This window comes from Podarcis filfolensis, assembly GCF_964270895.1.
Source record: "Podarcis filfolensis genome assembly, chromosome: 3".
NCBI classification, from domain to species: Eukaryota; Metazoa; Chordata; class Lepidosauria; order Squamata; family Lacertidae; genus Podarcis; species Podarcis filfolensis.
Genome location: NC_139606.1, coordinates 16,522,485 through 16,545,484, shown reverse-complemented (window position 1 = coordinate 16,545,484; position 23,000 = coordinate 16,522,485). Strand labels below are relative to the sequence as shown.

General features: G+C 42.4%; 1 protein-coding gene across 6 annotated transcripts in view; it reads right to left on the bottom strand.

Annotated features, from left to right (window-relative positions):
* Window positions 1-23,000, bottom strand: part of MACROD2 (mono-ADP ribosylhydrolase 2) — a 966,393-nt gene that overhangs the window by 420,254 nt on the left and 523,139 nt on the right. The gene's annotated exons all lie outside the window — the stretch shown is intronic.

Sequence of the window (23,000 nt, the reverse complement as noted above, 5' to 3'; positions counted from 1 at the left end):
CATGGCAGAATATTTGCCATGGCAACTGAATGTTATGAAAGAATTGTAACCAGACTGATTTTAGCAACGTGTGCCACCTTGTAATTGCTGCAGAAAGGAGCGGTTCCTGCAGAGTTTAGCATCTGCATGGCATCTGTTTTGTCAATTTTAAAATGAATGTATGCTTTCTACATGTTCCATGTTCATGTTACATCTGTAGTATGACTGTCAAAACAAATATATTCTTAAAAAACAAAGCAAAAAAACAGGCTCCCCGCCACACACAAAAGGTTCACAGTCATGTATTGTCTGACAGAACCACTTATTTCTTTAGCCAACACCATGAACAATAATTACAAGTGAGAGGTGAATATATATATTTATATAACCTTTGTGCTTTTAGGGCCACATACATTTCAGACCAGCCTTTATCAGCCTGGTGCTCTCCAGATGTTGGATGACACCTTCCATCAGCCCCAGTCAACATCTGGAGGGCACCAGATTGGCAAAGGCTGTTTTAAATCATTTTCAAAGATTCTCCTCCAAGTGCCGCGATTGGCTGAAGTGAGGCAGGTGAGGCAATTGGAGGGAGGTCTCCCCTGCCCCTGGTTATGATACCCCATTAATAAAATGACCTTCTGATAGAGGACCACCTGGTGCCAACTCCAAATACATTAGGACGCTAGGTGAATAAGTACTTTTTCACTGTCCAGGGCTTTCCATTCGTTCTTTTATTATTTTGCTCGCTGTGAACATGTTTTAATGCCTGCTTTTGTGCTGCTGTTTATTCATGGTGTTTTATCTCTGCCTTGTTGCTTTTATTGCTGTTTTTAGCCTGAATTATGCAAGCCACCCTAGAAACATTTCACACTGAAGGGCAGGGTAGAAACTCATAAATGAATATATTCAAAGGCAGATTATTTAATGTAAATTGTCATCGTCTAGTGATTTTTTTAAACAACCACAACAACCTCACACCCCACCCTGCAGCAGTGCAGACTGAGGTTAGTATTGTTCTGCCAATGGTCAGGTCTCTCTGGTCCCAATTTCACTGGAATCTAATATTGATGTATTCTAGTTATTATTTCAGGACCATCCCACCTTCTCCAACTGCTCTCCCTGTTAAAGAGCCTTTGGTTAATTATGGCCTTACCTATGCAATGCCTAAAACACAGCCAGCTCCCCAAGTATCTGGTATTCATTCTCTCTCTCTCTCTCTCTGGCTTCAATACTGCATTAAGATGATGCCTACCAACATGATTTGACTGGAACATAGTATACTTACAGCTCCCCAAAGTAAATGGCAAATGTCAAATTCTAGCTGACTGAAATTATTGCTTCTGTGATTCAAAGGAATTCATTTCCTCTGTGGTTGTCGTTGGTTAAAAAAAAGCATATCAAAATATTTCGATTCTGTGGGGAAAAAAGGGGTGAATTTGAGGGAAAAGGAAGAAAATCACTTCATGGCATTATGAAAAGCAGCTGCTTGAGAAGAAAATTACAGATTTCAGAAAAGATAGAATTCTAAATCTAAATGAAAGAGGGTATGCAAGTGGTTTGACACTAGGTATGTACATGTGAAACATGCCATGGGCACAATTTCAGTGTGAGCATCTTGAGACGCTTTAACCAGGGGTGGGGAACCTCTTTTAGCCTGAGGGCTGCCCTTCTACCTTCTGAAGCCCAAGTGGTCTGGCTGGACTAGGCAAAGGGATGAAGCCAAGGGGCTGAGTGGGCAAGCCAGAAGTTATATCCCCAAACCACAGTGACTATAGTCAAGCTCACAGACAAGCCAAGAATGCAGCCCTGAAGGCTCATTGGATGAATATAACAAACTTAATATCCAGAAACAACTCCTTCCAGCAGTTACAAGAAAATTTAAAATTCTCCATTGTTGCCTTGTAAAGCAATGCCGTGCATATTATATACTTTTTCCTTTCTGGTATTATTAGAGCCTTAATGATCACAGACGTTTTGTCTTCTGTTTGCATAAATGTAAGAAAGGCCAGGCAGCTCTGTTGTAAAATCTACCCACACTGTTACTAATTTGCAAAAGATATTTCTTCACACAAGAAATATGATCTAGATGACAAACTGTCTGCTCATACATCTGAACTTTTGTAAGAGTTTTCCTCTCAAAAGTGCCCCTATACATGTACAGCCCTCAAATATTACTTAACCTTCCCAGATTCCAAAATGCAGTTTAGGGATTTAGTGTGAGAGCTTTTAAAGAGGGAAATCAAAGGGAGGGGGAACATGCTTATTACAGAGCTATACCCCTTTATAAAGATCTCAGACCAAATACCCACATTGCTTTTTTAAAGACCTCTGGGGACATAAAAATATATATAGTGTTATTCCTTGGTTCCTACTGCCACATCTTACATTACTCAACAATGCATGTATCACTAAAATACAGATAAGCTATTGTAGACTTTGTTAATGCTACTAATGAGAACTCCATATAATTCTAAGCTTCTAAACGGATTGCTTTTTTCCAAGGTTAGTCCTGGGGTTTCATTGGTTGTTTATTGATGCAAAGCATAGTGCATTTACAGAACAGAGATTGAGAAAGCCTGTTCCTCGTGCTGTAAATTTAAAGTATGAATAGTCCTTATTGTGCTAAAGTGAAGCAGGCACATTAAAACCTTTCTCCCCCCCCTGCAGGAGAGGTTCCTACCCTTTAAATGACTGGTAAGAGATACAAGGGCAAATGCAGATAACAGTCAAGCTTTCTGGTCAAAGCTGACCAAATGCTTTGTAAGCCAGAGACAGATTTATAGATTTCTGGACCTCTTTAAAACAGGTTATAAGTGACACATTCCATTTTATGATTGCTACTCAATGGGGATTATTGTCCATTAAGGAGGAAGGCTGTTCCAAGGGCTGGACTGCCAACATTTCATTAGCCATCATGCTCAGTCTCCAAAGTCTTCTTTTGCAGTACTCTAATGCATTCTCGTTGTGACAACCCCGGCTTAAATTTATGGAGTGTTGAAAATCTCCCGATGCAGTTTTTAAATGTACAACATTTACTCTATTTCCTCTTTACCAGACAGACAGTTGAAATGTTCACTACAATGCTTAATCACTCCCAGAAAAATGAGAAGTTCAAAGATTTTAGTCAAAAAATGAGGAACTGACATAAGCATGGGTTTGACTGCCTGCTATTTTCATAAAGTTTTTGTAAAGTTCATTTTATGGGAAGACAACACCATGCATACCCCTTTCTGGCCTATTTGTGTTGCCTAACTTTGCTGTAGCTACTTTACATTTACAGTGGTACCTCGGGTTACAAACACCGCGGGTTACAAACACCGGGCTACAGACTCCGCTAACCAGGAAGTAGTACCTCGGGTTAAGAACTTTGCCCCAGGATGAGAACAGAAATCGCGCGGCGGTGGCGCAGTGGTGGCGGGAGACCCCATTAGCTAAAGTGGTACCTCAGGTAAAGTACAGTCCTCTGGAACGAATTAAGTTCATAACCAGAGGTACCACTGTATTCTTATTCTATATAACTAATTTTGGGTGCATATACACATGAGGTGGAGCACCTTCTCTACAAATAATGGTTAGAATGCCTGGGACATTTTAATTTAGAAAAAAAAAGAGATTATGGGGTGGGAGAGGATAGAGGTCTATAAAATGATGCATAGTATGGAGAAAGGAGAGAGGGTGAGAATTTCTACCAATGGTTATTAGCCATGATGCCTAAATTGGAAAAGAAAAACTGATCCCAGAAAAAATGAAATAAAAACATGCATCGAGGTGCCACACTTAAGCATGACTGCCTACCAGGGTTGGGACACAGCAGGAGTAGACCTGCTTAAGAAGTGTGGGCTGGTCTTCTTCTGGGCTATAAAGGGGGAAGTGCCCAAGGTTACTAGAAGAAAATCATTTTGGGGAAGGAAACAAAAAAGCACATAGCATCTTGGGTAAGAATCTTTGTGGCCTTCAAGAACTGGAAGTCTACGTAGAACGAAGAAATGGGCTACAGTACTGGTTATTTCAAATACAAAAACCATCCTGAGACCACAATAAGAAGTGTTTACTATGGACAAATTGTGGTCTTAAATATGAATGCAGCTCTTCATGCTGTCTTTCAGTCCATCTGTTTTAATCTCAATGAAATGTTTCATCCTTCCAACTTGGCAAGAGTAATTATACAATAGAAAGACTTTTGATGTATAGCACAGCTCATATTCCGCTGTGATAACATTAATAACTGAAGAAATAAATATTTTTTAAAAAAATTCTGATGACTGAATGGTGCCAAAACATATTGTAATGTGACCCGCTACTTTACCTTTGATTCAAATGCATGCCATCACCCTCGCAACCCTGAAACCCCATTCTCCAAAGTAAGGTAAAAGGTGAAGGACCCCTGGATGGTTAAGTTCAGTCAAAGGCGACTATGGTAGTCCAAAGTATTCCATATAGCTCCACAATCTTGCACATGCTACCTGTGGTGCCACAAACATGTCTCATGCAGCTATAGTCTACTTAAGTGAGCTAGACTGAGGCTCCGCATGCACATAGATCTAACCATGTATTTCTATGGATTGTAAATAATGCATCCCACTGATCAAAATGGGGCAAGGCAAACTGAAATTGTCCATTGTGCATCTTTTAACCTTCCTCATAAATAGAATTTATAGAGTCCACCATGTGGCTACTCAAGGCAGCCCTGTTTCAGCTACATCTAAACCAAATCTTTCAAAGTGCCTATAGCTTTCACAGTCTGACAATGCATTTTAAAAAAAAAATAATTTCAGGTTGTAACCCATGAAATTAAATAACTGAGTGGTTGTCTTTTTTAAAAAATAGGCGGAAGGAAAAAATGCCTTTAACTACAAACAGCAGAAGAAAGGTCAAAAATTCCAGAATTAATTTGCATTACACATTAGGAGTTGCTCCCAGGTGCAAGAATAAAAACATTGTTATTGTTACCCTGATCTTCATTATAAATTCCATTTCTATTTTCCATTCCTGCAAAAATGACATCCTAATACACACTTCTTGTTCGTTAAGGGGGGGAAACCAGGATTCATCCTACTGGGATCTAATTACCACAACTTAATTACATTCTTTTAAACAAACACTTGTGGACTTTACTTCTCTGCTGATGCTTTCTGGAGGAAGCCTATAATGCTCTTTTAGAAAACTTTCCACAGTAGCTGTTGGTATAGTAATCAATAAACATGGGGAGTACTTAATCAAATCAAATTAAATTCAGAGGATATAAAACACGATCTCCAAATATCAGCCACAATTTATCTTGCACCATGTTGGAATGTATATAGTATGGCAAGAGAAGAAAAACCCTGCAGAATCTTCTGAAAACCCAAACAATTCTGCAGCAGCAAGGGCCTAATTCAGATAATGGCTTTAGTATTCTTATTGCAGGTCTTCTGATAGACACAGGGTTGTTTCTTTTGACACTCACACTATACCACAAAGTGCTTTGGAAACTGTGTGTGTGCGTGTATTTTGCCTTACGACATAGTGCATTTTCCCCCTGGGGGTGGGGGAAATGTGCTTTTTCTGGTGATGACCAATAGCTTAGCTAGTTTCAAAGGGTGATGAGACAAACTCTAATCTCTCCTTGAAATATTTGCACTAACGTACAAAGCCCTATAGGGGGATGCGGGTGGCGCTGTGGGTAAAACCTCAGTGCCTAGGACTTGCTGATCGCATGGTCGGCGGTTCGAATCCCCGCGGCGGGGTGAGCTCCCGTTGTTCGGTCCCAGCTCCTGCCCACCTAGCAGTTCGAAAGCACCCCCAAGTGCAAGTAGATAAATAGGTACAGCTTTATAGCAGGAAAGGTAAACGGCGTTTCCGTGTGCTGCGCTGGTGCTGGCTCGCCAGAGCAGCTTCGCCACGCTGGCCACGTGACCCGGAAGTGTCTTCGGACAGCGCTGGCTCCCGGCCTCTTAAGCGAGATGAGCACGCAACCCCAGAGTCGGACGCGACTGGCCCATACGGGCAGGGGTACCTTTACCTTTACCTTTTTACAAAGCCCTATACAGTGGTACCTCGGGTTAAGTACTTAATTCGTTCCGGAGGTCCGTACTTAACCTGAAACTGTTCTTAACCTGAAGCACCACTTTACATAATGGGGCCTCCCGCTGCACGATTTCTGTTCTCATTCGGAAGCAAAGTTCTTAACCTGAAGCACTATTTCTGGGTTAGCGGAGTCTGTAACCTGAAGCATATGTAACCTGAAGCGTATGTAACCCGAGGTACCACTGTACAGCTGAGGAGCCAGATACCTGACAGGGCATCTTCTCTCATATAAACTTACCCCAAAATTATAATCCAGGCAATTACAATCAGAACTCGACTGTGCCATACTTACCTAGTATGTGGCAACATAGCTGAGGGCATTATTAACACAACCCCCCTCCCTTGTGAAGACTGTGAAGAAGTCCAATGGAGTGTCTTAACACTGTGTATTCAGTAAAAGATGGAATATAGTATGAGTGAAAAGCTATGACTCTGGGACAACGAATAAACCAACCAACCAACCCTAGCTTCACATAGATCTGCCAATAGATTAAAATCTTGGCTGAGACACCAGAGGAAAGAGATCTTGGGATCAGGGCAGAGCACTCATTATCAGTATGTGGTAGCAATGACAGGACAATTTGGCATTAAAAATTGTTATAAACAAGATTTGAAATACTAGAGAGGAATTGGGGGGTGCAAAAATACAAACTATGTTTTGCAATCTTTTTCTGTCCATTTGTGGTACGTGTGTCTAGAGGAGAGAGAGGGGGGAAACACCTCTGCCTTTATATATTTATATATGGCTTTCAGTGGGAGGCAAGAGAATAAAGTATACTCAAGTGTCACTTTTTTCCAGGATTTTATAGATAGCTAGATATATAGGATTTTATAGGATTAGATAGATAGATAGATAGATAGATAGGTACAGTGGTACCTCGGGTTACATACACTTCAGGTTAAATACGCTTCAGGTTACATACGCTTCAGGTTACAGACTCTGCTATCCCAGAAATAGTACCTCAGGTTAAGAACTTTGCTTCAGGATGAGAACAGAAATTGTGGTCCGGCGGCGCGGCAGCAGCAGGAGGCCCCAATAGCTAAAGTGATGCTTCAGGTTAAGAACAGTTTCAGGTTAAGAATGGACCTCCAGAACGAATTAAGTACTTAACCCAAGGTACCACTGTATAGAAGAGGAGGAGGAGTTTGGATTTGATAGCCCGCTTTATCACTACCTGAAGGAGTCTCAAAGCGGCTAACATTCTCCTTTCCCTTCCTCCCCCACAACAAACACTCTGTGAGGTGAGTGGGGCTGAGAGACTTCAGAGAAGTGTGACTAGCCCAAGGTCACCCAGCAGCTGCATGTGAAGGAGCGGAGACGCGAACCCGGTTCCCCAGATTACGAGTCCACCGCTCAAAACCACTACACCACAATGGCTGTTCCTTATTTGTCTGAGGGTTCAATGTTCCAGCTTTAAAAATGAGTTGAAGAGGTGTTGGATTACTAATGGAGAAACCTGGCCAAAATTCCATGCTTCTTGCAAATGGCACCACAGACTCACATGTGTTTACAAAGAATGTGCACTTGAGGTTTGATTATAAATGCAAAACATAATAGATGGACACACAGTTTGAAGAAGAACCTCTGCTGATTGCCAGAGACATTTCACCTAAAACGTTTGCTGCTTAGTGCATTTATTTTAAAAGCATTACTATAAAGAGGCACGGGGAAAGCATTTTCATTCAGAATAATATTTAGAACAAGCATACCGGGACAGTGAAATAGAATATATCGAATCCAAGCAGACCCAGAATAAAAAGGCGAGGAAAAATAGTATGCAAAACAGGGCAGTACTTACAGTTTCACATCTGTAATAGTTTCCTCCCTGAACGGCCATTTTAACAAAATGTAGCTTTATCAGACTGCAGAATCTGAAAGTTAATAGCTTTTTTTTCAACAGACTGAGATATGTGAAGAGTGTGTTCACTTAGCATCTGAGGCAGTGGTTCCCAAACTTTTTCTTCCCTCTTGAAAACTGCTGAGGGTCTTGGCTGTTGCAGCAGCTGTAATGCGCTGCGTTAGATGCTGTATGGTTTTTTAATCGCATTCAAATTGCTCATTTTACTTATGTTGTATTTTATTGTGTTGACATTCCGTCTTTAGTTCTCCCCTGTATACCTGACATTATGATTTAAAATGCATTTAAATATCCTTAAAGATTTGCCGGGGGGGGCGGGAGATGAGTACCATGAGCATATTGGACAGAAATGGGAGGAATTCGTGGGTGTAGCTGGGATAGATTGCAAAAGGCAGGTCACCTGTTTAATGGATGGGAAAGGGAAGAAAAGTCTTGTACTCAAAGTGCACCATAGATGTACAGGCACTTCTCAGGTTGAAGGTGATAGTTAGGTGGGAAGGACTTGTATGGCTGGTTCTGACCCCATGGTACATTTGGTTGAACCCACAGTAAAACATGCTGTTCCTGTAACATTCAAAGGACATTTGATTGGTTGATTGATTGATTGATTGATTGATTTACTGGTTGACTTTACTATTAGGTTTATATCCTACATTTCCTCCAAAGAGCTCAAAGTGGCATCCATGGTTCGACTTCCCACATTTTACTCTCACAACAACCCTGCAAAGTATGCTGGACTGAGGGAGAGTTACTGGCCCAGGGCCACCCAGTGAGTGGGGATTGGAACATGGATCTCTCTAATCACAGCATCACAGTAGCTCCCACGGTAGTCAAAGATGAAAGAGACTGGCTTAAGCCACCCTGAAAGCACCATGGCTGAGCAGGATTTTGAACATTTTAGTAATTGGTGTGAAGACCCCCAAAACCACCCTAATAATAATAATAATAATAATAATAATAATAATAATTTATTTATACCCCACCCATCTGGCTGGGTTTCCCCAGCCACTCTGGACAGCTTCCAACAAAACATTAAAATACACTAATTCATGAACTATTTAAAGCTTCCCTAAACAGGGCTGCCTTCAGATGTCTTCTAATAGTCTGGTAGTTGTTTTTCTCTTTGACATCTGCTGGGAGGGCGTTCCACAGGGCGGGTGCCACTACCAAGAAGCCCCTCTGCCTGGTTCCCTGTAACTTGGCTTCTCGCAGTGAGGGAACCGCCAGAAGGCCCTCGGTGCTGGACCTCAGTGTCTGGGTAGAACGATGGGGTTGGAGACACACCTTTAGGTATACTGGACCGAGGCCATCTAGGGCTTTAAAGGTCAGCACCAACACTTTTAATTGTGCTTGGAAACTTACTGCCAATGTAGGTCTTTCAAGACCTGTGTTATGTGGTCTTGGCGGCCGCTCCCAGTCACCAGTCTAGCTGCCGCATTCTGGATTAGTTGTAGTTTCCAGGTCACCTTCAAAGGTAGCCCCATATAGAACGCATTGCAGTAGTCCCAAGTGAGAGATAACCAGAGCATGCACCACTCTGGCGAGACAGTCCGCGGGCAGATAGGGTCTCAGCCTATCTTTTCCCAGAAAGACCGAGTCACATAATAAGACACAATGGACACAGAATATTTGTTTCAAGTGTTTTTGGCAATAATTTGGCCACAACTTTATTGATTACAGCACGTGAGTGGTTGCTTAGGCATTGGTTCCCAACTACCTGAACCTGTGCGGTGGCAGGAACAGGACTGACAACTGGACACCACCAGAGGTCAGTAAGGGAAAACATTCTGGGGGAGCACGGAGTTTTGTTCCGTCTCACAGCTCACCCCAGATGCTCCCAGGGACTCTAGCATGGTCCTAGTCCCTAGACAGGGTTCGGACAAAAGCAAATCAAGCCCCCAGATTCCTTTAACGGAATTCCCTAGCAGCAGCAATGGAGGGGCAGGCACAGCCAACCACTTCCCGTCCGCAAAACACTGAACCAATGCCTAACCGCCTTACAAAGTTGTGACGATTTGCTATATGGTAGGCAAAAACCAAATGGCACCAGCCAATCTGCCAAATGGCAAAATTCCTACCGGGCCCCTGCTCCAAAACAGACGATCCCTAAACAGGCATAGCAAGGTTGAAAGAACAACCCTAAATATAGGGAGGGAGGGCAGGTGATCCGGTGCACATCGTGATAAAGAGGAAGCTCCACGCGACGTGCGGTGGCTTAAGTAGCCCCTTGGTTGCCAATCAGATTCCCAGGAAGCTGAATTCCACCCCAGAAACAGAGGGGCATCCAATGGGGGTTGTGGCTATCTAAACGGTCCCGCTCCAACAACAAGGAGGCAGTTTCTGGAGCTCTCCATGCAACACGTGCTCTCCGTGATGGAGGACACAATTTCTCATGCCAAACTCTACAACAGACTTCTCATACCCCAAGCGACACAGTTCGCTGCCGGAAGGGGGGTTACCTGTGTTTGCAAAGCCAAATGCGATGCCCATGTGTGAATGGGGAGGTCTGTGTTTAATGCAGTAAGCTCCTCTCACTGCATGGGTAACATTTGGGGTTGTCAGGAGACTGGGACATTCTGGCCTTCGCTGATTTATTTTAACCTTCCATTTCTGCAAATTCAGCAAACATTCCAATTTTAAGGAATATTTCATGGTCTCTTGTCGAAAATGAATTCACTGTAACATATGGACTTGCTTAGATTCTCCCCCCCCCCCCAGTTCTCTTTGCAAATGTACTTTATTTGCTGTAATTAGGCACATATATAAAGAACTAATTCCCACTGAAACTAAAGGGGCAGAATACGTATTCAACATCTACACAGGAATAAAACCTTTGGGTATATTTTTAATCACTACTCTTTATCAAAGTATTTGATGCTGCTGGGCATGGAGTGTTCTTTGTGTATAAAGGAAGTGAAGTCTAGAAGAGGAGTAAGTTGTGTTATCTATCTGAAACAGGCATACATCTTTTCATGCACTATATGCAGTTAGGGTTCCGGAGGCCTAGTGAACTGCAAGTATTACAAGAAGGGCAAGACGTAGTTTTGATGCTTTGCTCACGCCAACAAACCAGGCCAACATAAAATTGGATTTTTGCTCTTGAGATTAAAGCTTATTATACCAACATATCTCAAGACTGGTATTATTTGTGGCTGCAAACCAGGAAGCTCCTTAAAAATATAACTGATGAGAGAGAGGCGGGGGGGGGGGCTGGTATAGCATTGGGGGCTATGAACCAGTTGGCAAATCTCAAAATTCTTTTCAGCAGAGCTGTAAGCAATCATTTTCATAACCACAACATTTTATTCTCCCCTTTTTCCCAAGAAGTGACTGTGGGGAAACATGACTTTTCAATATGATCCACAACTATTTTACATTTTCCATGTAATTGTTACGATCGTTAGTTCTTTTTCCTCAACCTCCACAGCACAAAAAAACCCAAAATAAATGTGCCTTGTTAAAAAGAGAGAGAACATTTTCGACACTGTATGCTTAGCTCAAATGCAAGGTACTAATCATATTTTAATGTTTTGTCAGCTTTATGGAACATATGAAGAAGCTGCAAGATGGACTACATACTCACAAGTAATTTGTCCTGTAACTTAGGGTTGCCATGTTTCAGGAAGTAGGAATCTGAACACAAACGTTATTGAGCTTTTTTTTGGTCAAAAGTGGTTCCCCCGGACATTTAAACCAGCTGACAAAAATTCCACCTGGATGCAACTTTCGGCAGCCAAATCTCAGGAAACTTAGGATGCATAGCAGCCCTGCAGTGTAACTTATTTTTATTGTATGTATCTTTCTTCCATCATGGAACCAAAGGTGCATACATGTGGTTTACAGGAGGTCTCCCATCCAGGCATAGGCCAGGGCCAGACCTACTTAGCCTCAGAAAAGTGGTGGCCTCCTGTACCATCAGACTATACCCCGGAACTAGCCTGAATGGGCTGAAGGTGTTGTGAGGTGGGGATGATGGGAGGCTCCAAGATTCTATACTCCTCCTGGTGGTTTATGTGCCGTGGGAGGAATCACAAAAGGTGGGAATAAGAGATGGAAGCCTGGAGAATGTAGAGGTTCCTTCGTGAGAAATAGAGATAAAAAGAATAAAGGAACCAGAGGGGGGGCTTCTAGGCTGGGTTATATACTCCCCCTCCACAGTGATAGGCAGGTTTCTCTGCTCTGATAGACGGACAGAGATGTGCATGGAGAATGTGCCCTGGAAAGAAGCAAGAAGCGGCTCACCCAAATTCTGAGGGATTTGGTCCCCTTGACATAGTGACAGGATGATTGACAAACTACGATTCTTAGCACTAACCTGCAAAGCAACCTGAGTTCTGCTGGGCCCTGTTAGCATATATCTAATAAGGTAAAGGTAAAGGACCCCTGACAGTTAAGTCCAGTCGCAGACGACTCTGGGGTTGCAGCACTCATTTCACTTTACAGGCCGAGGAAACCGGCGTTTGTCTGCAGACAGTTTTTCCGGGTCTTGTGGCCAGCCTGAATAAACCACTTCTGGTGCAACAGAAAACCAAAACCAGAGCAGTGCACGGAAATGCCGTTTACCTTCCCGCCAGAGCAGTACCCATTTATATACTTGCACTTTTTGGCGTGCTTTCGAACTGCTAGGTTGGCAGGAGCTGGGACCGAGCAACGGGAGCTCACCCCATCATAGGAATTCGAACTGCTGACCTTCTGATCAGCAAGCCCAAGAAGCTCAGTGGCTTGGACCACAGCACCACCCGCGCCCCCTATATATCTAATAAGGTAAAGGTAAAGGGATCCCTGACCATATATCTAATAAAGGTAAAGGTAAAGGGACCCCTGACCATTAGGTCCAGTCGTGACCAACTCTGGGGTTGCGGCGCTCATCTCGCTTTATTGGCCGAGGGAGCTGGCGTTTGTCTGCAGACAGCTTCCAGGTCATGTGGCCAGCATGACTAAGCCACTTCTGGCGAACCAGAACAGTGCACGGAAATGCTGTTTACCTTCCCGCCGGAGCGGTACCTATTTATATACTTGCACTTTGATGTGCTTTCGAACTGCTAGGTTGGCAGGAGCAGGGACCAAGCAACGGGAGCTCACCCTGTCATGGGGATTCTAACCGCCGACCTTCTGATCGGCAAGTCCTAGGCTCTGTGGTTTAACCCACAGCGCCACCCGCATCCCTAATATATCTAATACATTTAGTTAATTAATTAAATCAAGTTTTTAACAACTCACAACCTCGTATCTAAAAAAAATATAAATAAATTCCAGCTTAAAAAAAAAACAATATTGCATGTTTTAAAATTGGGAAACAGCCTCTCCAGCTCTTTACCATGATAGTTGTAGAACTTCCACATCCGGAAGCAGCATACTTCAGCACATCAGATATTAGAAACAAGCATGAGAGAACTCTTTCACCTTCATGCCTTGCTTTTAAGCCTCCACAAAGAACCTGGCTCACTCCTGTTGGAAAAAAAAGAGCGCTGAACCTGAGAGGCCTTTGATCTGATCCAGCTCAGACCTTGTGAGTTTTACGTTGCCTCTGTTTCTGGCATGTAATGAGGTTTAAAAATAAAAACAAAAAAACCTCTGAAGAGACTCAAAGGAAATGTAGGCCACAAACAAAATCACAATCACTGTACAAATATTCCAGGAGAGATAGCATCCCTGTTATGTTGGCAGCACAGCAAGTGCAAATTTGAAAACAAAATGAGAATTAGAAATGGAAAGGTGAGGGTGGTAAGATAAGCACTAGTGAGCCAATAATACCATAGCTCACTAGAGCTTAACTTTTGCCATTCATATTAATTTAGCTCATGCTTTTAAGCTTTCTAAATGTGTCTTCAAATGTTTCCAGTTAAATATATCTGCATTTTGAATAGCATTTGGAGCTGAATTACTCAATTCTTTTCCATGCGTTCCCAGGGCTGGAATGTTGCATGAAAAGCTGCTTTATAAACAGGTGGATACTGTTTCAAGGAATGTCCCATTATTAGAACTTATATAAATATTAGCAGCTTCAACTGTTTGGGGAAGGGCAGAGCTAGAAGGTGAAATGAAGAGTTTAATGCAGTCTAAACAATAATGTAGGCAGCACTTTGTGTTTCTTACAGAATCTGTAAAAGAAACATAAATCTGAGAATTTGAAAATGATTTTCAGCCAATACCTCCCTTGCAAGTTCACATTTCACCTTTTATAATGTGGTGATTAAGGCAAACTCACTGAACAGATGCAAAGGTAATGTGAATTCTCATAACAAGATGGTTACTACTGATGCCTTGGAGTTAATTCAGTCCTGGGTTAACATGGTGCTGCCATCCTTCTGTCTAGAGAGACAATGGAGTGCACCTCTAGGGGTGAAGTCAAACTGCTGTGTTAGCAGCACTGAAGTGACCTCCCCGTGGTGGAAGCCCAAGCAGTGTTCCTGGAGGTCCTAGGCTGCCCAGACGACAAGATTTCTCTATGGGCCTTGCTTATGTGATCTAAGGGAAAGCAGAGCAATATGTTTGGCACCAGCCTAGCTGCAGGAGTTGCCAGAAGGCACCATCCAACCAACTTAGGGATCCACTCTGGATTTGCGTTGGGTTTACTCCTCAGCCTTTTCTTCTCCTGAAGATACCCCACATGGCAGGGGAGTTTTAGGATCAGAGTTTTCCTTCTCCTAGACAGGCTACCTTCCCATGTGGACAAGCCTCACCTGCCCCTCACTTCCCTCTACATGCAGAAATGCTTTCTTGACCGTCTTCGCATGCAGGGGAAATCCCTAAACTCACTGAGGATTTGAGATCCATCAGCTACCCCACCTGGTTTACCCAGTGAGTCAAAGCCATTGCCCGGGATGTGGACGCTATCATATGCTGACAGCTTCTAGAAAACATAGAACTTTAGTGGGAACCAAAGGCGGACAAATTACTCCAGAAGCCCCACCAGAGGTACTAGCCCTCCCCTAACACCCCATATACCCTTAACATGATGTAACCTCCCCCAAAGCAGGTTGGGAAGAGACCATTAGCAAAGCAAACAGTCCTAGCAACCTGATTAATCCATACTGAGAAAAACTGGAACAAAACCTATTCCCTAAGAACTTCTGATTTGATGCACTTCATGAATTCCTAGGGCTAAAGATGATATCCCTCCACCCCCACCCTCAGAAGCAGAGATGTTGCTCATGATGTGGTCCCCTAGCTCATTTGACTTCTCCTATAGATAACTGCTTTGAAACATGTAAATACATTGCAAAATCCCTGTTGAGCTGTTAGATTACATTTCAAGCTCTGCTGAAAACTAATATGCAATGACTAGCATACAGTAAGATAACCTGACCTTGAACAAAGTTATTCTGGGGTAATTTTAAAAAGCATTCCTTGATTGAACCATTAAGGCAACCTAAAAAAAAACTTTCCAGGTACATTGCTTCAATTCCCAGTGCTGCCTCTTAGAAATTCAAAAATTGCACATCAAGGAAAGTGGTGGTGCACAACATAATGACAATTTTCCCCCTAGCTGCTGACAATGGGATGATGCGGGATTTCCAACACTGCAGTTGACATTAATATCAAGCAACAGGGAAGAGATAATAAATATTCTTTCCTTCTGTTCTCAAAAATATATATAATGAAGCCAGAGAAAGTGACAATGACACTAAAAGGAATTTCAGTATCCTGACAAGCACCATACATCTGAACTGCACTGTGCTCCTATTCAAATTATTATTGACATTATTATACTTATGTTCATTGTGCATCCAATCTGCAGATTGTGTTTATGTGCAATGCTCAGACATGCAAATAATTAAGGGGTATGTAATTAAAATAATTAAATACCAAGTAATTTACAACCCTCAAGAGTTTATACTGATGGCAATGGTAATTTTACTAGTGCACCAGCCCCAATCCTGCAATGATAGCAGAAGGACAAGTACTTAAATTTCATTATAGCCAGCCTTGCTACAGAGAAGCCACCTTTGTTTCCAGGGAAAAATCACTTCACACACACCCCTTTAAAAAGTAGAAGCCTTGAACTCCAGTGCTAGATGGTAACACACATTCTTCACTAAAGCCAACAGATAAAGTCATGGTGGTATTAGCACAAGATGGGGAAATTGCACTTCACCAGCAACCGCCAATTGTGGAATGATTATTGGATCCTAGGAAGATACTGCAAACAAATCTGTACCCTCCACAGATACAGAATTACAAGGGTGCCAGCACCTATCTCTTTGAGAAATATCTGCACAATCCTCATTTTTATCCTCCCAACTACCTGGTTAGCTTGAATTCTATTGTTATTTCTTTACAAATGAAAAATAGGCCAGGGAACCTCAGGAAAGCTTTCGAAACTGGAGGCTGCTAAGTGATTTTACTATGCTTTCATATACAGTATCATAGTGTGGAACCAATGAAAAATAAGCAGAAAGAGGAAATGTTTTAGCAGTGCTGTTTTGTGAAGCTGAAGACTTTGTGCAGTGCTACGTGAATATGGCCGATGCACAGGAACCTCCAACCCTGCGCTCACAGACCATGCTCATACACCATCCCCTCACCGAGTCCACCACACACCCACCCTCAGAGACAAATAATCATGATCCTGGTCGTCGCAATGTTGCAAAATGCCTCTTGCACCACTTCCATGATCCTCGGCGCTGCTTAGAACTGCTAATGCAGTTCAAGAAGCACTTTGTAACCCTTGACTGCTCTCCATTTTTGCAAGCTCTCTGCCCATCCTTCTTCTGGGGCTGTTAAGACACTCTGCTCTGTTGCGTCTAAGTTAAATTCTTCAAAGGGTAAGGATCCAAACACAGGGGAACCGGGGAATGGGCAGAGAGCTGTTTGTGACTGGCAATGCAAATGCTCATTTTTCATTTGCTTTCCCATTCTGATGGGGATTGACAGTAAATATCCATTGGAGGGGGTAAATGAATGTTGTGTATTTTTTGAGGATCTTTCTTGGGGGTGGGATGAGGTGTTAAAGTGCAGGTGGAGTATGAAAAGTAACCTGTGGCGGGGGGGGGGGAGAGATGTGCAGGAGAAAGTAAAGAAATAAAAGCACTTGTTTTACCATGGCTGTAAAGTGTTCTTAGATTGTGATAGTTGTGTGAGCATGTGTAAGAGAGAGAGAGAGAGAAGGTGAGATGGACACTTCCATCCATCTCCCATCTACTGTTTATAGTGCTCTCACACACAAGTTTTGGGCAGCATTTGCATGGCATTATCTTTTTTAAAAATCAGATTTTCCACAGAAACAGTAAATCCCATGCACTTGCCTTTTCTCTAACTTCCATATACTTTCACAATGAAGTAGTACAACTTTATGCCATAGGACTTTACTTTGTTCAACGTTTCAAGGCTCACAACACGGCTTTCTGTATTAAATAGTTGCCAACACAGAGGTAATAGTGCCATCTATAGAATCGTCCAAGACAAATCTTAGAAATGAAGTACTCCAAGTTTCTGGATTGCTTCCATCATGGCTTGGCTTTGTAAAGTTGAAAATATTGCACAGTTGAGGGAAGCTTGACTGTACATTAATAATCTTCCCCACCAGCAGACTAATGCATAGTACAGTTGTTATGTGTACATTTCAGACTAAAGCGCCATCTCTTTACCATTATTTAACATTTCCCATAAACTTTCACATGCTTTTTTCTTCTCCTTTGAATTTTTGATAACTTTTAATTAAGCCAAGGGAAAAAATATTTGGCAGGGACAAAGCTACTGGCAAGGTGGGGTTCTACTTTGGCAGCCAGAAGAAAATCAATCTATGAAGCACAAATCAGCCAAATAGATTACTCATTTGCTGATAAGCCTTATTCCCTGGAGCTCTTGATCATCCTCGGTGCTGGCTGCCAGCCCACTGTAGTACAGATGGAAGAACTGGCTGCTACATTACTTCTCCTACACAAAGCACAGCCATCGTTTGGGATGCTCCAGACTGCTGGAACTGTATTTCTGACATCATATCTTATATCTATCCGTATACTTCCATAGCAGAATCCATTTATCTTGCCCTTACATGTGATCTGAAGTATTAAACTTGGTTGCAGCATTCATGAGTCTCTTGTGTTTAGTTCAGTGTAATTAATTCATTTATAGAGTTAACAGCTTGCTGAGAATGCCATTTTTTAATAAATAAAATGTGAGTGGAATCAGATTAAGTCATACTAAGAGTGGACCCAGTGAAATTAATGGACTTAATTAATAACCTTGTGGGATATCTCTGGGAGAAGAAACGGCTGAGGAGAAAAACCCTACACAAATCCAAAGTGGAGTCCCTAAAATGGTTAGGTTGTACCTTGTACACCTCCTTCTAGCAACTCCTGCAGCCAAGCTGGTACCAAACCTATTGCTCTGCTTTCCTTTGGACCACATCAGGTGAGGGTGGGATTGTGTAGTCTGGGCAGCCCAGGACCTCCACACAACAATCCAAGCTTGTGCCCCGGTGAGGTCACTTTGCTGCTGCCAACACAGCAGTTTGGCTTCACCCCCGGAGGTGCACTCCATTGTCTCTTGAGACAGAGAGATGCGAACAAGAAGAAGTCTGAACACAACTTAACTGGATTCCATCCTATGAGTTGTACCTGCTGGGAAAGCAGAAAAAGGTTCTGCTTGCACATGTCGTGGAACCCAGTTTTTGCTTATTTTCCCTATCCACTTAAGCCGCCCGTCATCCTTGAAAAGATGCTCTTGAGGGTTGAGTGAAATGCAGTTAGTCTACCAGTTAGTCTAGGTCCAGTATACCTGAAGGAGCGTCTCCACCTCCATCGTTCTGCCCGGACACTGAGGTCCAGCATCGAGGGCCTTCTGGCGGTTCCCTCGCTGGGAGAAGCCAAGTTACAGGGAACCAGGAAGAGGGCCTTCTCGGTAGTGGCACCCGCCCTGCGGAACGCCCTCCCACCAGATGTCAAGGAGAAAAATAACTACCAAACTTTTAGAAGACAGCTAAAGGCAGCCCTGTTTAGGGAAGCTTTTAATGTTTGATGCATTACTGTATTTTAATATTTTGTTGGAAGCCGCCCAGAGTGGCTGGGGAAACCCAGCCAGATGGGCAGGGTATAAATAAATTATTATTATTATTATTATTATTATTATTATTATTATTATTATTATTAAATTATTATTATTATTATTATTATTACTTCTTAGAACAGACACTAGCTGTTTACCCCTGATGTAAAGTAAGAACTTCAGAGCCTCCCAAAACATGTTGGAAATATAAAGGGAAATATAAAGGGAGGAAGTTTAAATCAAAGAGAGATGGGGGAAAATATATTGAAGCCCCTTTTTATCTGAGGCTGAAAATAGTAGGGGAAAAGCCCGCTGAGTAACAGCATACGTACTTGCCTCTCCATAGTTTGGGAGTCCTACAATGCATCAGTAAATCTCCTCTCCCTGGGCTTTTCTGCATATAATGGGCAGCGTTCATCTTTGTTTCCAAGGAATGAAGGGTATTAACAGAGTCAGCTCTTTCTTCTCCCTCTAGATTACAGCAGTTATTATTATTGTCATGATTGCTAAGGCCCAAAGTAGGCAGGAAATAATAGGGATATGCAATAGTAGTAATAATGAAAAATACCAATTTCAGTGCCATTCTTTTTAAAGTGAGCCCAAAGGAAGTCTTGCTGTAACATATACAATGCACTGTACAACTGGAGTGTTGCTCTGTAGCAAGCTCAACTGTGGCCCAGAAGGGAAGCTGTGATTGGTTCAATATCTCCTGCAGACAATGTAAGGTGTCTTGATTATAAAGATTTGAAACACACACATGCAAATACTTCTAAAAGGATATTACACAGCTTTTCCAGTAGAGCTTTACATGTGGGCAAGTAGAGGACTGGAAGACATTAACGACTCAGAAAGAATAATAATAAAATCCCTTTAGCTGCACTCCAGCAGGTTTCAATGAACATGTGTATATATGTTCCTAAATTAAAGCCAGCAAGGGGAACTTAACAACTGGAGATTTACAACAAGGAGGCACTGTACAATTTCTGGAACAAAATACTCTAAGCAACCATTTTCTTTTAGTTTCATCACAGCAACTGGAAACACAGGGCACTGCTATTGCTATTCCCACCAGCTATTTCCAAAGCCACCACCTCATTTTATCTTGCCATCCACAGACTCGCAATATATAATCTTTGAGTAAAAAAAGCAATCGTTCCCTTACCTTGTTTTAAAATGGGAGACACAAGTATAGAATAATCTTTTGGAAATATAGTATGTAGAGCTGTTTGCAAATGGCCTTTCAACATTCTCTATCCAATCTGATGACAGAGAAACTGGGAGGGGAAACATTTCAGCAAACTTCCTCAATGTGTAGGATAAAATATACAATCATTTATCAGGGGTAGGGCTCACTATTAGCAACAGCAATAGCACAACTTGTTCCCTATCACCACCAAGGGTAGTGTTGTGTGTGTGCATGGGCTCTGGTTTGTTACCACAGCAATTGCCAACAACAATCGTGTTGCATCCTCTACATTGCCCCAGATCTAGCCTCATTCTCATTCCAGGACATTTCAGGGAAGGTATGGTACAAAAAATAGTGAATAATAATCTGGGGAAAATTTTGCAAAGTGCCATTCAGAGAGTGTGCATGTGAGAGAGGTGGGGCAAGGATTAACTCTGCCACTTTATTTTTTTAAAGCCTTCTCATAAATTTTGCCTCAACTCTAACTAAATGTGTACAGGCAATATTGCATGCAAATATATCAAGTTCTAACTTTTCAAAAGCTTTGCCTGCCTGCCTCCTGTATCACTCTAGCAGTCATTTTTACATACATTATGAAGCAGAAACATTTGATGTTTTAACCTCCCTTTATTGACTTCAGAGAGTACTAAAGAAGTTCAAAGGTGATGGCCATCCTATGTTTTAACCTCAGCATCTGGTAGGCATTCAAGTGTCTCAGAAAATGGAGGTTTCATAGAAAACCTATGCTTTGTGAATGTCAGATTTTAAAGCCGTCTGAGGCAGTAACCATCACTAAATTGTATGCTTCTGAATTTGATAAAGTAACTGCATTGTATGAGGGGAGTTAGGGGTTATTGGTTTGTTTTGTTCTTGTTTTTACTATGTATTTTGTGTTTTTATCTTATATTTTTATGCTGTGGATGAAGGGTGGTAAACAAACATTATTAATAATAATAATGCCCTCAATATGTCCTGAACAATTATTCCAGTACCCTTCTCTGGCCTGGTAGGGATTATCATCTAAGGCTTTGTGAAGTTTGCTCTATGTAGCCATGAACAAGTATCAGCGCCGACCAGTTCTCTCCCCCTTCCTGAGATTCTGGATTTTTTTCCTCCTTTGTTAGCCTACATTAAGTCAGAATTTATAACTGGTTCAGATATAATAGGGAGTTCTCACTTAATATAAGCCAAGATCTTCATGCCAAAGCCAGTGCACAAAGGAGAGAAGCGGAACACTCAGCTCCAATGCTTTTTCATGGCTGTAAAAACCATGGTTTATGACACTTTGAATGATAATCCAAACTGGGCCACTGTGTGAGCCAGAGTGCCAAAATAGAGAGAGATGACCTGCACTCAGAAACTCAAAAATAAAGCTGCACTTTATTCTGTTTTCTCAACATTTCTGGATTTTTGTGTTTTATGTTATATTTTCACATGATTTAAAAGTCATTTCTGGAAATCTAGTGGAGCTTTAGCACTCATTTCCATTAAAAAAGTCTGTTTGAAACCACATTAACTAAGAAAATGGCGGGACAGAATCTGGGGCAGTATTGTGGCTTGCAGAGTTTTTTGCCATTTTTCTGGCTGAATAATGGGATAACAGAACTGTAGATGAGCATAAAGGGGGAGAGGGGATGTGTCTAATGACATCTGCAATTGTCACACCACATCCACTGATATGAATCAAATTTACCATGATATAATTGTATACAGATAAAAAAACCACAGTTCCATAACATACCAGGTTACAAAAGGGATGTTAAAAATCAAAACAGAAGTGCTAGTGTTATAATGAGGAAAACTAATGTAATAATCTGCCTCTCCCCATATGCACTGACCTGGACCTTGAGATAATTGTCTGAGGCCTTTCTTTGTGTGCACACTCCATGGGAGGTCCAGATGACGGCTACACGAGAACGGGCCTTTTCTGCAGCGGCTTCCTCTTTGTGGAACGCTCTTCCCAAGGAGACTCACCTGGTGCCTTCATTACATACCTTTAGGCCAGGGGTCGGCAAGGTTTACCTCGCCTGGGCCAGTTCACTCCCGCGGAGATCGCTCAGTGGGATGGATCACGTCTGCGCATGCGCAGATGCAATTTCCAGCGCTGCGGAAGCGAGTCCCCATTCCGCACTGCACTGGTTTAGCACAGTGTGTGGGGACTCGCCGAGTGGGCAGCTCGGTTCGGGGGCGGCTGACCCCTGCTTTAGGCACTAGATGTAAATGTTTCACTGTAACCAGGTCTTTGGCTGGTTAACATTCTATGGTCTTTGAAATGTGTTTGTGAGAGGAGGGTTGTTGCTTTGCTTTTGCTTTATTATGTATATTGTGTTCTCATTCTGCATTTTTATGTTGTGAACCAGCCTGTGATCTTTGGGTGAAGGGCAGTATAATTAATTAAGAATCCTCATGTGTTTCACCCAGAGGTAGACAAGAGAGACCTGTAGGCAGGGCATTGAATTTTGAGTAAATTAAGACAGTGGGTGGCCACCACAGATACAGTGGTACCTCGGGTTAAGGACTTAATTCGTTCTGGAGGTCCGTTCTTAACCTGAAACTGTTCTTAACCTGAGGTACCACTTTAGCTAATGGGGCCTCCTGCTGCCGCAGAGCAATTTCTGTTCTCATCCTGAAGCAAAGTTCTTAACCTGAGGTACTATTTCTGGGTTAGCAGAGTCTGTAACCTGAAGCATCTGTAACCCGAGGTACTACTGTATGAACAAAACTTAACTCTCATTCAAAAGCGGCATCATTGCCCACCAACTAGTAAAACACTAAATGGAGGCCTGGCAGTGAGTGGCAGCACCGCCAGGCGGTTAGCAGCAGAAGTAAGAAATTCTGTGTTACGTGGGGAGTGACTGGGAGGCGGAGAGACACTGGCAGCACCATGCCAAGGGCATCCTGAAGTCTGATATCTGTCAGGA